This window comes from Muntiacus reevesi, chromosome 3 (assembly GCF_963930625.1).
Source record: "Muntiacus reevesi chromosome 3, mMunRee1.1, whole genome shotgun sequence".
Classification (NCBI taxonomy): domain Eukaryota; kingdom Metazoa; phylum Chordata; class Mammalia; order Artiodactyla; family Cervidae; genus Muntiacus; species Muntiacus reevesi.
Window position 1 is genome coordinate 258,365,258 of NC_089251.1, and position 18,158 is coordinate 258,383,415.

The window sequence follows — 18,158 nt, forward strand, 5'->3', positions numbered from 1 at the left end:
CCTCCAGTGGATCTTCCCAACTCAGGGATAGAACCCATACCTCCTGTGGCTCCTGCACTGCAGGCAAATTCTTTAACGCTGAGCTGCCTGGGAAGCTCAGTGAGAAACATGTATATCTTGAAAGAGGAAAACAGACTCTACCTCATAGATTGTTAGAATAGCATGTTTGTGCAGGGGGAAAGGATTGATTGGTGTCTTCTTTAAAGACAACATGCCACTTGCTTTCTAAACCACCAATGTATCATGGAGAGTTGTGCATATTTATAAATATTGATTAACTTAATATTTCTGAACACATTGTGGTAATTGTTACTATCATGAAACAAGAATATATACATATACAATATAAATGGAAATAATATTTTTTTATTAGTCACATTTCTAGCTTCTTCCCTTTTGGAATTGACTGTCTACATAACTGCAGGACCATCATAATATCAGTACTGGCTATTAGACAGAAAGAGAGGGAATCATACATGATTTTTCCCTTAGGTTTAATAGTAGGAAGTTATTGTTCAGTTGTTCAATCATGTATGACTCTTTGAAACCCGATGGACTGTAGCAGGTCAAGCTTCCCTGTCCTTCACCATCTCCCACAGCTTGATCAAACTCATGTCCATTGAGTCGGTGATGCCATCCAACCATCTCATCCTCTCCTGTCCCCTTCACCTCTTACCTTCAATCTTTCCCAGCATCAGAGCCTTTTCCAAAGAGTTGGCTCTTCACATCAGATGGCCAAGTATTGCTGCTTCAGTTTCATCATCAGTCCTTCCAATGAATATTCAGGATTTATTTCCTTTGGAACTGATCTTTGATCTTTGATCCCCTAGATGTCCAAGGGACTCTCAAGAATCTTCTCCAACACTACAGTTCAAAAGTATCAATTCTTTGGCACTCAGCTTTCTTTATGGTCCAACTCTCACATCCATACATGACTACTGGAAAAACCATAGCTTTGTCTATACAGATCTTTGTTGGTAAAGTAATGTTGCTGCTTTTTAATATGCTGCCTATATTTGTCATAGCTTTTCTTCCAAGCAGCAAGCATCTAATTTCATTGCTACAGTCACCATTTGCAGTGACTTTTAAGGCCAGTGGGATTTGATTACAGACCTTCCCTAGGACTGGGGGAACAGACTCTTTGAGAGCACAACAAAACCTTGTGTGCACCAGGACCCAGGAGAAATGAGCAGTGACCCCACAAGAGACTGAGTCAGACTTACCTGTGAGTGTCTGGGAGCCTCTGGTGGAGGCATGGGTCAACAGTGGCCTGCCACAGGATCATGACATTGACTACAGTACTAGAGGCTGCATCATGCTGGCAAAAGTCCTTTTGAAAGAGGTTGCCATTACCCCTACCACAGTTTGGCCTCAAGCCAAACTACAGGGAGGGAACACAACCCCATCCACAAACAGAAAATTGGATTAAAGATTAATTGAGCATGGCATTGCTCACCAGAGCAAGGCCCAGGTCCCCCACAGGCAGTCCCTCCCAACAGGAAGCTTGCTCAACCTCTTATTTTCATCCATCAGAAGGCAGAACAGAATGAAAACTACAATCACAGAAAACTAACCAAACTGATCACATGGATCATAACCCTGTCTAACTCAATGAAACTATGAGCCATGCCATGTAGAGCCACCCTAAACAGACGAGTCATAGTGGAGAGTTCTAAAAAAAAAAAGTGTTCCACTGGAGAAGGGAATGACAAACCACTTTAGCATTGTTTCCTTGAGAAACGCATGAACAGTACGAAAAGGCAAAAAGATATGACATTGAAAGATGAACTCCCAGGTCAGTAGTTGTCCAATATATTACTGGAGAAATAGCTAGTGGAGAAATATATTAGTGGAGAAATAGCTCTCGAAGGAAGGAACAGTCCAAGACAAAGCAGAAACAATGCGCAGTTGTGGACGTGTCTGGTGGTGAAAGTAAATTCCGCTGCTGTAAAGAACAATATTGCATAAGAACTTGGAATGTTAGGTCTATGAATCAAGGTAAATTAGAAGTAGTCAAACAGGAGATGGCAAGAGTGAACATTGACATTTTAGGGATCAGTGAGCTAAAATGGACCAGAATGGGTGACTTTAATTCAGATAACTTTTATGTCTACTACTGTGGGCAAGAATCCCTTAGAAGAAATGGAGTAGCCCTCAGACTCAACATAAGAGTCCAAAATGCAGTACTTGGCTGCAGTCTCAAAAAATAACAGAATGATCTTTGCTCATCTCCAAGGCAAACCATTCAATATCACTGTAATCCAACTCTATGCCCCAACCACTAATGCCAAGGAAACTGAAGTTGAATGATTCTATGAAGCCCTACAGCACCTTCTAGAACTAACACCAAAAAAAAAAAAAAAAAAAAAAAACCCAAAAAAACAAAAGCAAGAAAAGAGTAATGAAAGGAAAAATACAGGGAGATACTGGATTTTGAGATTTTATCTAAAACACTTCACCAGCATTTTATTTGTAAGTCACAATATTGACAATTAGGCTTTAATATTATTTTGTTTTCCTCTAATTGATGAGCCTTTTTAAGTCATTTCAGGTCAAGTCAGAGAGAGTCTAACATCATTCCAACATGACAGCTCTATGATATGGTGGTGTCTATGAGAATGTCTGTATAAATGAGCTTTCAGCCTCTGGTACTATGGCCTCTGGAAGCAGGAATAAAGGTAAAATTAATCCAGAAATGTATTATATTTCCACAAATTTCTTATATTAAAAAAAGAATTTTTTTAACTGTCTAGAGTATTGTAGACTAATTCACATAATTTCAGGATTGATGGACAACACCTCAACAAGACATACATACATAAACACATACATGCACAGACACACATGCATGATGGCTTATTTCCTAGAAAGGGCATTTAAATATATAGTCTCATATTGGAAATATACTATACATATACTGAAGTCTGGAAAGTTTGCAAACTGATATACAAAATCTTAAAACTATTCACCGGACTTTTGTTAGAGTTTTGGATACCTAAATTTGAAGTGCATGCCATATATTCAGAGAATAACCACAGTGGTTTGGAGGATTCAAAAAAAGAAATTTAATAGAAGTGATCTCTTTTAGCCTCAAGAATATAAGGCTTTGAAGTTTAATAATGGCTATATATTGCAAAAAAATCACATGTTTTCTGAAACATAGTAGCAAGAGATATTAATTGCCACAGGCAACTTCAAAAACTTATTTTCCCACGTGTTGTTTATTGTTCTTTTTCATCATTCAGTATAGTTCAGTTTATTAAGTAACACTTTTTAAAATTGTATAGAATCAAAATTTCTTAGATTCAGATAACTCCCATCTAAAAACCTGATAACAACACCCAAAGCGGGTTAGTCTCTGACTGCAAGGAAGGTCCTATTTATACTTAAACATGAGGAACTATCTTCTTTACTAAGTAAATCAATTTAATAATACAATATGCTACATTAGTAATCAGGATCTTCTCCTGCCCAGGGAAATGAACTTGCATTTGTGATACTTAATATTATATCTCAGCCTGGCTAGACTACAATGCCCATACTTTTGATTAAACACCAGTTTACATTTTACTGTGAAGGTATTTTTAAAGACATTATTAACATTTAAATTGGTAGACTTTGAGTGTAGCAGATTTCCATATCTTCATCAAAATATGGGTAAGTTGATCATCCAATCCATTGTTCAGTTGTCACTCAATCATGTCTGACTCTTTGTGAAAACATGGACTTCAGTATGCTAGGCTTCCCTGTTCATCAACAACACCTGAAGTCTACTCAAACTCATGTTCATCATGTCAATGATGCCATCAAACCATCTCATCCTCTGTCATCCCCTTCTCCTCCTGCCTTCAATCTTTCCCAGCATCAGGGTCTTTTCCAAGGAGTAAGTTCTTCGCATCAGGTGGCCAAAGTATTGGAGTTTCAGCTTCAGCATCAGTCCTTCCAATGAACACCCAGGACTGAGCTCCTTTAGGATGGACTAGTTGGATCTCCTTGCAGTCCAAGGGACTCTCAAGAGTCTTCTCCTACACCACAGTTCAAAAGCTTTAATTCTTCAGCACTCAGCTTTCTTTAGAGTCCAACTCTTACATCCATACATGACTACTGGAAAAACCATAGCTTTGGCTAGACAAAACTTTATTGGAAAGTAACGTCTCTGCTTTTTAGTATGCTGTCTAGGTTGGTCATAACTTTTATTTCAAGGAGCAAGCATCTTTTAATTTAATGGCTACAGTCTCCATCTGCAATGACTTTGGAGCCTAACAAAATAAAGTCTGTCACTGTTTCCCTTGTCTCCCCATCTATTTGCCATGAAGTGATGGGACTGGATGTCGTGATCAGTTTTCTGAACATTGAGTTTTAAGCCAACTTTTTCACTGTCCTCTTTCATCAATAGGCTCTTTAGCTTTCTGCCATAAAGATGGTGTCATCTGTGTATCTGTGGTTATTGATATTTTTCCCAACAGTTTCATCCGATCAGTTGACGGGCTTAATAGAAAAGACTAAGCCCCCTGGAGGAAGAAGGAATTCTGCTTTAAGATTGTTTCTGGATTGAAGATTATTGCATCATCAACTTATCCCTGAGTCTACAGCTTAGCAACTTTCTCTGGAATTTTGAAACTGCCAGCCCATGCAATCATGTGAGCCAATTCCATGAGATAGATATTTCTCCACTTAAATGTATATCATATTTGTTCTGTTTCTTAGGAGAGCCCTGACCAATACAATCTTTATATTGCTAAAATGCATATATGGATGTTCAGACTCAGGGAACAGAGTTTGATGTTTCTCCTGAGCATCTCCTGGAAATATTTTTGCATGGTTACCTAAATGGCAGGTGAGCACAGAATGCAGTGTGGCCATGCTGCATTCTAGGGCAAAAAGTATATAAAGCGCTTTAACCCTTTTCAAATCCAATTTTATCAAATGCAAAATAAGTGAGTTAAAAGGTTGGAACATGAAATAAGGGACAAAGACTATAAAACTTTTGTTTTTCCACTAAATAAGCAATAAAATAAATTATTTAAATTATACTTTATGTAGAAAATATAATTTAAAATTAATAGTATAAATGATTATAAAGTTTTACCACATATTAATATATAAAACAATCGTTCTTCATAATTCTCTTTTTGTTTAGTCAGTATGGGATTGTAAAACTCATGGCAGCAGGAAAGTGAAAGTGTCAGTTGCTCAGTTGTGTCCAACTCTTTTAAGATCCCATGGTCTGTCCATAGGATTCTCCAAGCAAGAATACTATGGATTGCCACTCCCTTCTCCAGGGAATCTTCCTGACCCAGGGATCGAACCTGGGTTTCCTGCATTGCAGGCAGATCTGAGCTACCAGGGAAGCTAACAATGTCAGCAGGAGTCTAATAGAATTTAAAGCATTTGTTTAGATATTGGGGCTTTCCTGATGGCGCAGAAGGTAAAGCATCTGCCTGCAATGCAGGAGACCCAAGTTTGATCCCTGGGTCAGGAAGATTCCCTGGAGAAGGGAATGGCTACCCACTCTAGTACTATTGCCTGGAGAATTACATGGACAGAGGAGCCTGGCAGGCTATAGTCCATGGGGTCAAAAAAATGCAGTCATGGTATATAAATGTTTTTCATTAAATTAGTAGTGCTGGAAATAACTAAAAGGTACATTACTGACTTCAGTGAAACATGTACTTTTTTTTGGTTTGTTTTTTTAGGTACCAGTTTTTAAGTACTGTTTTGCATGTAATCTGGCTAATAGATTAGTTTTTGCTATATTAGTTCTTGCTATTCAGAGATATTATAGTACTACATTCTTTAAAAGAATATATGCATAAATACAGGTTTCTAAATTCTTTAGTTTTCAAGTCAAATATATTGCAATTTTTGACTAAAATATGAAGGCTGGGATGTTCCATTCTAGAAAACACATACTTCTGTCTTCCACTTTGATCTTGCTGCTTAAAAGGAATAGCTGTGCAATCATTTCAAGGATATAAATCTTCCATAAATCATAACTGAATTTTTCCTACATAGAGTGGTAATAAAATTTTATATAATGCTAAATTAAATCCTCAAATATTCCTGTTACATTTAATTTTCTCATTTAATATTGTATAGACATTCATTATGAGCTGTGAAAAACAATGAGAGATGACTTGTTACAATGTTTTCTATTGTATATGAAATATAAGATAAAATTATCTACAAAAATTACATTTAATTAAATTTTCAGAAAAAGAAGGATGAATTTTATTAGTTCTTTTTCAGTTGATGTTCTTTTATAAAGTGTTCCATTTCATAGATTTTTGTAGTTGTGGAATAAACAAAATTAAAGTAAAACAAGAAATGGACTTTTAATTCCTTTCAATGTCATGGTAATTTAAATCTCTCTATGCGTGCACCTGTGCTACTTTTAGATTATTAATTTTTTTTTTTTGTTCAACTTTTACTGTGTTAGCTGTGTTAGATTTCAAATTTGGCCCACTGTTAGTTCAAACTCTCATTATCAAAAATTTGAACTTTATATATTTTATATGCAGTATGGATAGATTAGCTCACAATTTCTATCTCTGGATATCATACAAATTTTTGTGTTTGCACTCCTTCTAGAATCTTGTCATCTGAAAGTGTGATAACCATTACCTCTAAGGTTTCTCTTAGCTACTGATAATGCAAGTAATGTGCTCTGTGATATGTTTTTAAAGACATGCCGTCACACAAGTACTTATCAACTATTAAAACTTTAGAATTGGCATTACTGCTTTTGTTTAGCCCTACATTCTGATTTCTTTATGGATAGTGTTGAAAAATTAGATACAATGTTTTCAATATTCCCTGCTCACCAGGCCTAACGATTTGTTCTCAAAGAAACTATTATTTTATTTTTTTCTTCCATAATGCTTCTAAGGGTCCCACATTATTATTTTCTCAGGACCATATGTCTAAAGTTTGTGACATTTAATTTTATTTATCTTTATAAATCTTGGAAGCATTTGGCCACTGTGATCTTCAAGCCCTCTTATTGATTTTTCCCCCCAAATTATACCATATTAAGCTTCACACATGTTTCTTATAAATAATGATCTTGGCCAGGAAGATAGGGTTATTTTAGGAACTCAAAGGCTCCCACTTCTATCTCCTTGCATATCCACAAACCAATGAGAAATTACAAGATAAACTATGCCATTGAAATAGAAATTAAGAGTGAATTCCTTATAGACTGGACTCCCCTGGTGGCTCAGACGGTGAAGAATCTGCCTGCAATGAAGAGACCTGGACTTGTTCTCTGGGTTGGGAAGGTCCCCTGGGGGAGGACATGGCAACCCGCTCCAGTGTTCTTGCCTGGAGAATGCTATGGACAGAGGAGCCTTGCAAGCTATAGTCCATGGGATCGAAAGAGTCAGATACGACTGAGTGACTTTCACATCGCACACATCCTTGCTGCTCCTGCTGCTAAGTCGCTTCCGTTGTGTATCCTTACAGACTACTTATGTGGTTCCCACAATCCAAACTTCTCACCTGTCCCTAGCAGGTCATTATTTAAAAATTGACAGCATCAAAAACCTGCACAGGCACAACACTAATATTTAACTTTGAAAAGTTTATTCTCATTATTTCTAGACAAGCAAACTAAGATGTCCTCATTTCTATCATACTTTTTAGACTAATCAAAGTTCTGTTTTACATTTTTACACATTTACTTCCTATGGAAAGTTAAAGGCCCTTTGTAAACTGAAATAATGACTCCTTCTTTATTTTGAACACAGTATCAGAAAAAATAATAGTTGCTCTCACTATAGTGTCATCTTATACTTTGTTTTTATCATCTAAATGAGCTGAATAATTTCTAAGTAAACAGCCTTCTTCTTAACAAAAAACATAAAATCATATGTCACAAATTTCTCAAATTCAAACTCTAACATTAATATTAAATTTCCTGCTGGACTCAGGAGTCCAAAAGGTTTATTGTACTTGAATAATTTTGTGGATAACACCATTTTTTAAAGTCAATGACCGTTGTTTTATATATAGTTTATGTGGTTACCTGCTTTCTCTTATAATTCCATACATGTATCTTTAAAATCCCAGAACATCTGAGAGTACCCACATAGCCACATAAATTGACCTAAAAAGTTGTCCTTCATTTCCATATCATTGCAATTATTTGCAGTTGCATACTGAGTATGTATTGTTTTGGAGATACTGATTGTTTTGTTTAAAAGAGGAGAGCAAAAAAAAAGGGACAGCAAATTGTAAGTAGTTTTAATATGAATATTAATATCTGCAATTATGATATATTTAACTTAGTATATCTGAAGCTTAGTAATATTAGTAATAACTTAATATTAATAATTTAGCAATATTAATATTAGTATTAATAATAATTAGTTGATTTTAATAATAACAGTAATATTAGTATTTATCATTATGATATATTTAGCTTCTGAATATTTGAGGCTTCTATGACTCATTTATTCACAGTTTACAATAAAAAACTTATTGGCTTATGTGAATATGTATGATGGTAAAATATCTTAAGGAATTAATCAGTGATACCTGATGATTTTTTATTGATCTTGATACAAAGTGCTTCCTAGTTGAAGGCATCTATTGATATGTTTGTTTAAGACTATTATTGAGGGAATCTATAGAAAAAAAATAAATTATTTATTTTTATTATTTTTAATAAATAAAGAAATGTTATTTGCTTTTGAAATATACTTTATTAAGAAGGTAGATTAGGTGCTTTATATTAAATATTATAGAAACTTCATAATAACCATACACACACATTATCTTGGAAGAAATAGTGTTTACACTGGGACTCAAGGGTAAATAGTAACTAGTCATATAAAGATCTGGCACAGGACTGTTCCAACAGAGGAACTAGTAAGTACCAGTTACCTGTGGTGAGAAATAACTATATGTGGGGCACTCTACTAGGCCTCACACGAGAAAGGCCTATAGTAGACAAGGCTAGCTTCTGAACTCAGAGGTTTGAAATCTAGTGGTTGTGACAGACATTAGACAATTCATTATATAATTACAATTTTAATTTTATAAAATAATTGAGCTTCCCAGGTGGCTCAGTGGTAAAGAATTCCCCTGCAATGCAGGAAACAAAGGTTCAGTCCCTCAGTCTGGCGAATTCCCTGGAGAAGGAAATGGCAACTCACTCCAGTATTCTTGCCTGGGAAATATCATGGACAGAGGAGCGTGGCGGGCTATAGTCCATGGGGTTGCAAAGAGTTGAACACGAATTAGCGACTAAACAACAGTAGCAGCAGAATAATTAGTTGCTGTCAGAGCAGGTATTGTTTGTTAGTACCTGACAGTCTGAGGAAGGCAATCAACAAGTAATGAGGAACATCAATTACAACTTCAGAACCTGAAGATCTCTAGATGAGAGTGTTCATGAATTCTGAAGATTTTAAGCAAATCATTAGGCAGCAAAATTTTATTTGAAATGATGTGAACTATTTATAACCTTTATTCTTCTCAGTGTGAATATTTACACATATTACTGGAAAAAGTTACCATTTTGAACATGTATGTTGATTCAGACTCTCCTGGGAGTGTTAAATAAAGTCTGCTGCTGCTGCTGCTGCTAAGTCGCTTCAGTCGTGTCCAACTCTGTGCGACCCTACAGACTGGTGGGTGTGCAGCCCACCAGGCTTCCCCGTCGCTGGGATTCTACAGGCAAGAGTACTGGAGTGGGTTGCCATTTCCTTCTCCAATGCATGCAAGTGAAAAGTGAAAGTGAAGTCGCTCAGTCCAGTCATTTCCGACTCCCAGCGACCCCATGGACTGCAGCCTACCAGGGTCCTCCATCCATGGGATTTTCCAGGCAAGAGTACTGGAGTGGGGAGACATTGCCTTCTCCGTATATAAAGTCTAAATGCTCATAAATTCAAAAGAAGCACATATAGCTTTGAGGTCTCCAGATAATAAGATGCAAATTTCTATTTTCAGAGTCTCCTGAAAGAGCCACTTAATGATATGCTAAGACTGCACCAGGAAGTAAAACATTACATATAAGAAACAATGAAGGAATAGTCAAACAATTATGAAACAGAACAATAAAGTTGCACTCACCCTTCCCCATTTCAAAATCACTTCAAAGATGCAATCAGTAAGATAATGTGGTACTGGTATAGGACAGAAATACATATCAATGGAAACAGATTGAGAATCCAGAAACACACCGTCACATTTATACTCATTTGTTTTTGACAAGGAATCTATGACAAATGAAGGAAAAAATCAGATTTTATTTCCTAACAAATAGTGTTAGGACAATGGGATATCAATATGCAAAGGATTAGAGTTGACCCTTGCATTATACTATATGTGAAAACTAAGCTACAAAGGATCACAGAGCAAAATATAAGATCAAGAACTATAAAACTCTTAGAAGAAAACATAGGAGTAAATGTCTGTGACATTTATTAGGCAAGCCTGTTTAGATATAATACCAAAAGCAACAAACAAATAGACAACAGAAAAAATAAAAAGGTAAACATCAAACTGAAAATTTGTGTGCTTCAAAGGGTACCATCAAGAAAGTGAAAAGATAGTTGAAAAATGAGTTCTATTCACAAAACATATCTAATGAGGAACATGTATCATTAGAACATGTATCATAAAGAACTCTTTCAAATTAATACTAAAAATATGAACAACGTATTTAATTAAAAAGTGGGCACAGTACTTATGCAGGCATTTCGCCTTAGAAGGTATATGAAGACCCAGAACCTGGAAATATGTTCAACATAATTATCCATTAGGGGAATGGTAAGTCAAAACCAAAATTAGATAACAATTCACCCTGACTTGAAAGACCAAAATCAAAATGACTGAAATGAAAACAAATGTTAAGAAAAAGTTGCAGAGATTAGAAATCCCATTAATTGCTTGTGGGAATGTAAAATGACATAGTCACTTTGAAAAAAATATTTGGTGGTTCCTCAAAAGTTAAACATATAATTATCATATGACCTAAAATTGTCGCTCCTACATCTATAACAAAAGAATTGAAAATGTTGTTCTTATTATCATTTTAAATGTGAACTGAGTGAACACATCAATTAAAAGACAAAAATTGCCAGAAGAGATAAAAAATCAAGAATCAACTATATGTGTCCACAAGAAATTCAGTTTAAATGTAAAGATTCAACACAAGTTAAAAGCAAAAGATGAGAGAAGAAAATATATCCTAATATTAATCAAAATAAGACTGGAGTGGTTATGCTGATTTCAGACGAAGCAGAAGAGGACAGTCATGGGAGAACAAAGGCTGTGAAGTAAACACAAAGGAGCCAGTTCTTCAACAAGACATGATGATCCTCACTCTGTATGCATCTAACACAGTCAAAACACATGTAGCAAAAACTGATTAACAGAAAGAAGAAACAGATAAATCTAGTAACTGGGGATGTCAACAGCTTTGTCACAACTTTTCAGAACCATCAGAGTCATTGAAAATAAGGTAAGTCTGAGAAACTTTCACAAATAAAAGTATGACTAACTATAATGTGGTAGACTGGATGGGATCCTGGAACACAAAAAAGACATTAAATAAAAACTTTAAAAAATTAAACAGAGTGTGGCCTTTAATTAGTAACAATTTATCAATACTGGTTCCTTAGTTGAGACAAATGTATCATGTTAATAACACTAGGTAAAACCATATGTGGGAAGTCTGTAGAATTGTTGCAACTTTTCTGAAAATCTAAAACTCTCCTAAAATAAAAAGTTTACTAAAAAATAAACAGGGTAGAAATAAAAATTTAGGTATCTCTAACTTTGAAAAATGGAAAAAAGGAGATCAGAGTTCAAGTGTTCAAACATTCTTACACTATTCAGACAGAAGCTAAAAGAGGAAACAATAAATATCCCTTGTTAAATCAGGTATGATACATTAAACTTCTTACTAACCTGTTTTTCTACACAAGAAGGAGGAGTTACATTGCTGAAGAAAACAGTCACAGCAGGTGTCTTATGAACCCAACTGTTTTTGGTTTCTCCCATGCATCTCTATTGATCTGAGAGAGCACTGCCATTGATTGCCAGCCTAAGCTCTCTTATAGGAAGACATCAATTCTCATTGTTACTTCCAATAATATAGGAGTAGTGGCGAGTATTTGTGAATAAATTGCCTAGAAACTACTATTTCAGTACCAAAGCTCTCAGTCTTTTGGTTTTCTCTAGGTCCTCCTGCTCAATATTCAGTTTGTGCACACAAAACTCTCTGTGGTGCTTCTGCCTTTGAGGGCCGTCCCCTTCTATTCCTTTGCTGATATAATCTTGTTTCTCCAATCATCTTATCTGCTTGTCATTGTTCAACTGTAGTCCATATATTATTAACAATTTTCCTGTGATATTTGGGTATTTGTAATGGGAAGAAAAGGCTGGTGGGGATGGGGAATGGTGCTGGTATTGCATCTATCATTTTGAAACAGTAATCCTATAATCCTTTCCACACAAATATCCATATATGAGTGATTATCTGGGTACTACCTCTGTAGCTTCTACTCAATGGGGCTTTTAGCTTAAATCAATATTTTCATAAGATATTTTTGCAGCTCAAGTTGCATGAGCTTTAAAAGACAGGAAAATTGTATTTGGAAACTGGGCAATGTTACATTGTAATGAGCATTAGCAGTGGTAAATGACCCTGATCACATCACAGTTTTGTTTCAGGGCCTTTGATGACTCTAATAATAGATTTGTTTAGTCATAAGCACAAAAAGTAACATTATTAAACTATTTATAGAAATAATATAAAAATTTTGCATAAAAGCAAGATGTAATATTTAGAAAGGTTTTTATTTATTTTTTAAAAATTTATTTTATTTAATTGGATGCTAATTACTTTATAATATTGTGGTGGTTTTGCCATACATTCACATGAATCAGCCATAGGTGTACATGTGTTCCCTACCCTGAACCCCTCTCCCATCTCCCTCCCCATCCCATCTCTCAGCGTCAAATGACATTTATTTTTATATATCAGTAATGTTAAAAAGTATATATATATATATATATATATATATATATATATATACTTAATATACTAGCAAAGAAATTAAAGCTATATTTTAAAAAATCTATCTCTATATAATATGTACATGCATGCTAAATAACTTCAGTCATGTCCAACTGTTTGTGACCCCGTGGACTGTAGACTTCCAGGCTCTTCTGTCTGGAATTCTCCAGGCAAGAATACTGGAGTGGGTAGCCATTCCCTACTTCAGCAGATCTTCCCAAGGCAGAGATGAAGCCTGCATCTCCTGAGTCCTGCAATGGCAGGCAGGTTCTTCACTGCTAGTTCCAAACATACTTTAAAATTAAATATGTTTATTTTATTCAACAAGTTACACTATGATACTATAATCAAACATAGTACTAAAACTATATGTCGCTAAATTTAAGGTTCCAAAAGTATCTCTTAGAAATTAAGGAATTAGATAAGGAAGTTAACCTTCTTTGATAAATATCTATATTTTCTAGTGGTACTAAAATGCTATAGAATAATCAGGAGAAAGGTTTATTTCAAACTAGCTGCATTTCCCTTTTGTTTTTATTAGACAAGTGAATTCACATTATTCTTCATGAGACTGCATTAGTAGCTGGGAATGCAAATGTTTATTTCTCAAATAATCTCTTCCATATATATATCAGGAGAATCTCGCCTTATAAAAGGCTGCATATGAAACCATTATTTTACTATGCCATCATGCTTCTTTCCTTAAAGTAACCCACAGCCCTTAGATATGCCTATTTTTATAATATTCTGATCTAAATAAAATCAAATTGCCTGGCTACTGAATTATTAATCTCCAAGATACATAAATTTCTCAGTGATTACAAATGAATAAAACAATATTAATTTTTAATATCATCCTTCTTCAGGTTGAATATTACTGTCATTTCAGTTTTCATACCTAAAGACATGCCAAAATAAATGATTAAATGAAAATATAAATATTTAATATTACATTACAATGCATAAAAATAAGACTGATGTGAAAAGTCACATCAGATCATATATCTTTTAAATCTAAAATGATCCAATATTAATAATCATATTGGCTGAATCAGTGAGATAATTTTGTTGTTGTTGTTCAGTCACTAAGTAGTGTCCAACTCTTTGCAGTCCAACGGACTGCAGCATATCAAGCACCCTTGTCCTTTACTATCTCGCAGAATTTGCTCAAATTCATGTTCATTGATCAGAGATGCTATTTAACCATCTCAATCTCTGCCACGCCCTTCTCCTTTTGCCTTCACTCTTTTCCAGCATCAAGGTCTTTTCCAATGATATAATAAGGTCAAAGAAAATTTTGATTAAATTTATAAGCTTTGTTTTATGTAAAGTGACGTTAACAACAAACTATAAATACTCAGTAAAGTCACTATGATTGTATAGTCACATGTATTTCAATATCAGCCCATTCTCAGAAAATGATGTGTTAACATGTCAAGGTTGGAAGTGTTGGTTATTATCACAAAAGCATCACTTCTACAGCAAGAACAAGTCCTAGCATAATGTCTTCTTAGTATTGAGTTGGTAAACTTACATCTTCACTTTTAAACTTTCATCCAAACTTTTCTATTCAATTTTCTTAACTTGACCCTCACAATTTACTTCTTAAACGTCAACCTCCTGCTCTGTAATGTTTCTTTAACCTCTCTGAGAAGTCATATCTGACAGTGTAAAATCTGAAAAACAGATATTACAACCAAAAATACCTTTCAAAATGTGTTAGATTCTTCATCAGGAGCTTGTAATGGTGGTCACTGCTGAAAGTAGTGGTTGGCCAATTTAGTTGCATTTAAAAATCACCATGGGAACTTAAAAACAAATAAGAAGCAAACAGCAAGCTTTAGCCCAGTCTCAGAAATTCTGGTTTATTTGGCTCGAGGTAAAGCCCATGTAAAGTATTTTCTAAAATCTCCTTAATGAGGGGGCAGGGTCGAGGATGTCTGTATTTGAAGTTAAAGTTCAAAATCCTTAGAAATGTAATGTTCTTCCTCATTAATTTTATAGCTTAGTTGCATATTTTAAACTATCCACACTCTCAACCACAACACCCTGCTCAGGATCCCTGAGTCTTTCTCTCCAATTCATTCATTAACAGCCCAAAGCCTTGTAATTGTTAAAGGACCAGTTTAAGACCTAGCATGGAGAGAAGATCCTGGCACGCTATCATCCATGGGATCACAAGAGTTGGACAGGACTCTTGTGACTAAATCACAATGATGAAATACAATTTTAACCACTTTTATCTCTCTTTTAAAATAATTTAGTATTAATTTTATCTACATCCTTTTGCTTATATATTTCCCAAATGATTGAGAACTCTATTGTTACTAGCATAACAGCTTCAACTGTTCAGTAAAGTTCTGTCAGTATTTTATGCTACTGATTGGGCTTAAACAAACCTATCGGTATTACCAAAGTCAGGTCAGCTCTGAGTTTTCTTAATTTCTGTCACTCAAATATATTCCCTTCTTAATATATGCATTATATAAGCAATAGTATAATATGATTTATTTAATACCTGATTTATATTGATTCATGTTTTTGCTGAAGTGTATTTACTTTAAAAGAGACTGTGATGTGGATATAAATACAAAAGTAACATTTCTGGCTATAAAAATAAGTACAACCAGGAAATGTTATTCAATTAGATCTGAAGTGATATCATAGTTTTCTTCTTTTTGAAAGGAGAATACCAAATTTAAAAAAATTGCTTTTGAATCTGGTCATTTGTCCTTGACTTAAATTAGAAAAATTGTGAGATTAAAAAGATAATTACTTGTAACTCTTTACAATGTGATTTATATTTAATGCTATTTAATGCTTTATCAGTATGCTGCCTAAAAGCATTTGATGTGGTAAGAGAACTGTTACATGTATATTAACTTTAAAAATATTCAGCTGAAAGTAACCCAGATAGATACACACTATAAATTTGTCACATGAAATCATTCTGGACAGGACTATATTTTGAATGCTCATGTTTCTATAGAACAATTGTGCTTTATAAAGGAAACTCAAGACTTTCTTACTGATTCTGGATTATATGTTCAATTTTTCTCCTATTTATATCCCACCATATCTGTGACTCATATTTCCAGAGGGGAAAAAAAGAGAGAAAAATTTTAGAAATGTGTAAGACTGAAATATATTTTACATTTGTTAAAGTGTTCTCTTGGAACCTACAGATTTAAAGAAAAGCTTTTTCAAGGAAGCCATTTGTATACAATTGTCGAGTAACAGCATTTTATAGGATCTAATCAACCTAGTTTTAAAGTAACCAGCATACTAAGTGATATATCAACCTTAGTTTGAGAAGTTAATTAGAAGCAGTTGAGAAAGTTCTAAAACTTGAAATTTTTCAATGCAGAAGGAGCTAAAAACAACTATCTGTTAAGATAGCTCAAAGATCATTTAAAATATAACTTGCTAAAAGAAAGATTGATCAACTCAATAGCTATAATCTCTCAGGTGTAAATATTTTTTGTTCTTTTCTGGACACTTATTATTATCAGTGGACCAATTATGCAAATAACTTTTTGGTTTCCTCTTTTGGTATAACTAACACTTTCCACTGGCTTTTTAGAAAAATGTATCACATAACCCAGGCATCTAGGTACATTTTAAAAGCCCACTGAGTCCTTACACAAATAGAAAGAGATATTGTGATTGTCTGCTTCAAGGCACTGGAAATTTAAAATGGACATTCCATTCTTTTTTTTTTTTTAGTTGTAGGATAATTGCTTTACAATGTTGTTCTGTTTTCTGCCACACAACATGTGAATCAGCCATTAGTACACACATGACTCTCCTTGAATCTCTCACATGCCTCCCACCCCATCCTACCCCTCTAGGTTGTCACAGAGCACTGGCTGAGCTCCCTGTGCTATACAACATCATCCCAGCAGCTAGTTTTTTACATATGGTTGTGGATATGTTTCCATGCTACTCTTTCGATTTGTCCCACCCTCTCCTTCCCCTGCTGTGCCCACAGGTTTGTTCTCTTTGTCTATGTCTCTATTTCTGCCTTGAAAATAGGTTCATCAGTACCATTATATATATATACATATATATATATATATATATAGGCTCTAGATTCATCTACCTCACTAGAACTGACTCAACTTCATTCCTTTTTATGGCTGAGTAATATTCCATTGCCTGTATGTATCACGACTTCTTTATCCATTCATTTGTCAATGGACATCTAGGTTGCTTCCATGTTCTGGCTATAAATAGTGCTGCAATGAACATTGGGGTACATGTGTATTTTTGAATTATGGCTTTCTCAGGATATATGCCTAGTAGTGGGATTGCTGGATCATATGGTAGTTTTATTCCTGGATTTTTAAGGAATCTCCATAATGGTTGTATCAATTTACATTCCCACCAACAGTGTAGGAGGGTTCCCTTTTCTCCACCCCTTCTAGGATTTATTGTCTAGATTTTTTGATGATGGACACTCTGACCAATGTAAGGTGATATTTCATTGTAGTCTAGATTTGCATTTCTCTAATAATGAGCAAAGTTAAACATTTTTTCATGTGCTTATTGGCTATCTGTATGTCTTTGTTGGAGAGGTGTCTGCTTGGACATATTCCTTTCTAAGTACAAAATTATGAAATCAATACTTAATGGGTCAAAACAATGTTACACAGATTTTAAAAGAAATGTAAAGACTCTTTGATTGTGTGACTTGAATGTAAGTTGTTTGAAGTCATTATTATATGTTAATAAAGAATTTGACATTGAAATGAAGTATTTGAAACATAGAAAAATTCAAAATATTATGAAATGAATATAAGAAATATATTTCGGTGATAAATATTTTCTAGCCTTCACTGGATAGTGGAAAAGGCTCCAACTAAAGAATAGGAATATTAGTTGGATGTGGCATGCACATCCCTAACATAAAGATAACTATTACTGACTAGCTACTTGGATTTAGCTTTAGGATTATTCATTCAGCTGCATTCCCTGATATTTTCCCTATGTTTGAAAACTAAGCTATAATTGAAGCTATTTGGTAGATATTTCTGGAGAAGATAGTGTGAGTTCTTATTTTACATTCAGCCATATATTTGCAATTTTAAGGCAATGAGCATTGAAGTGGATTCAAGTTCAGCTTAAT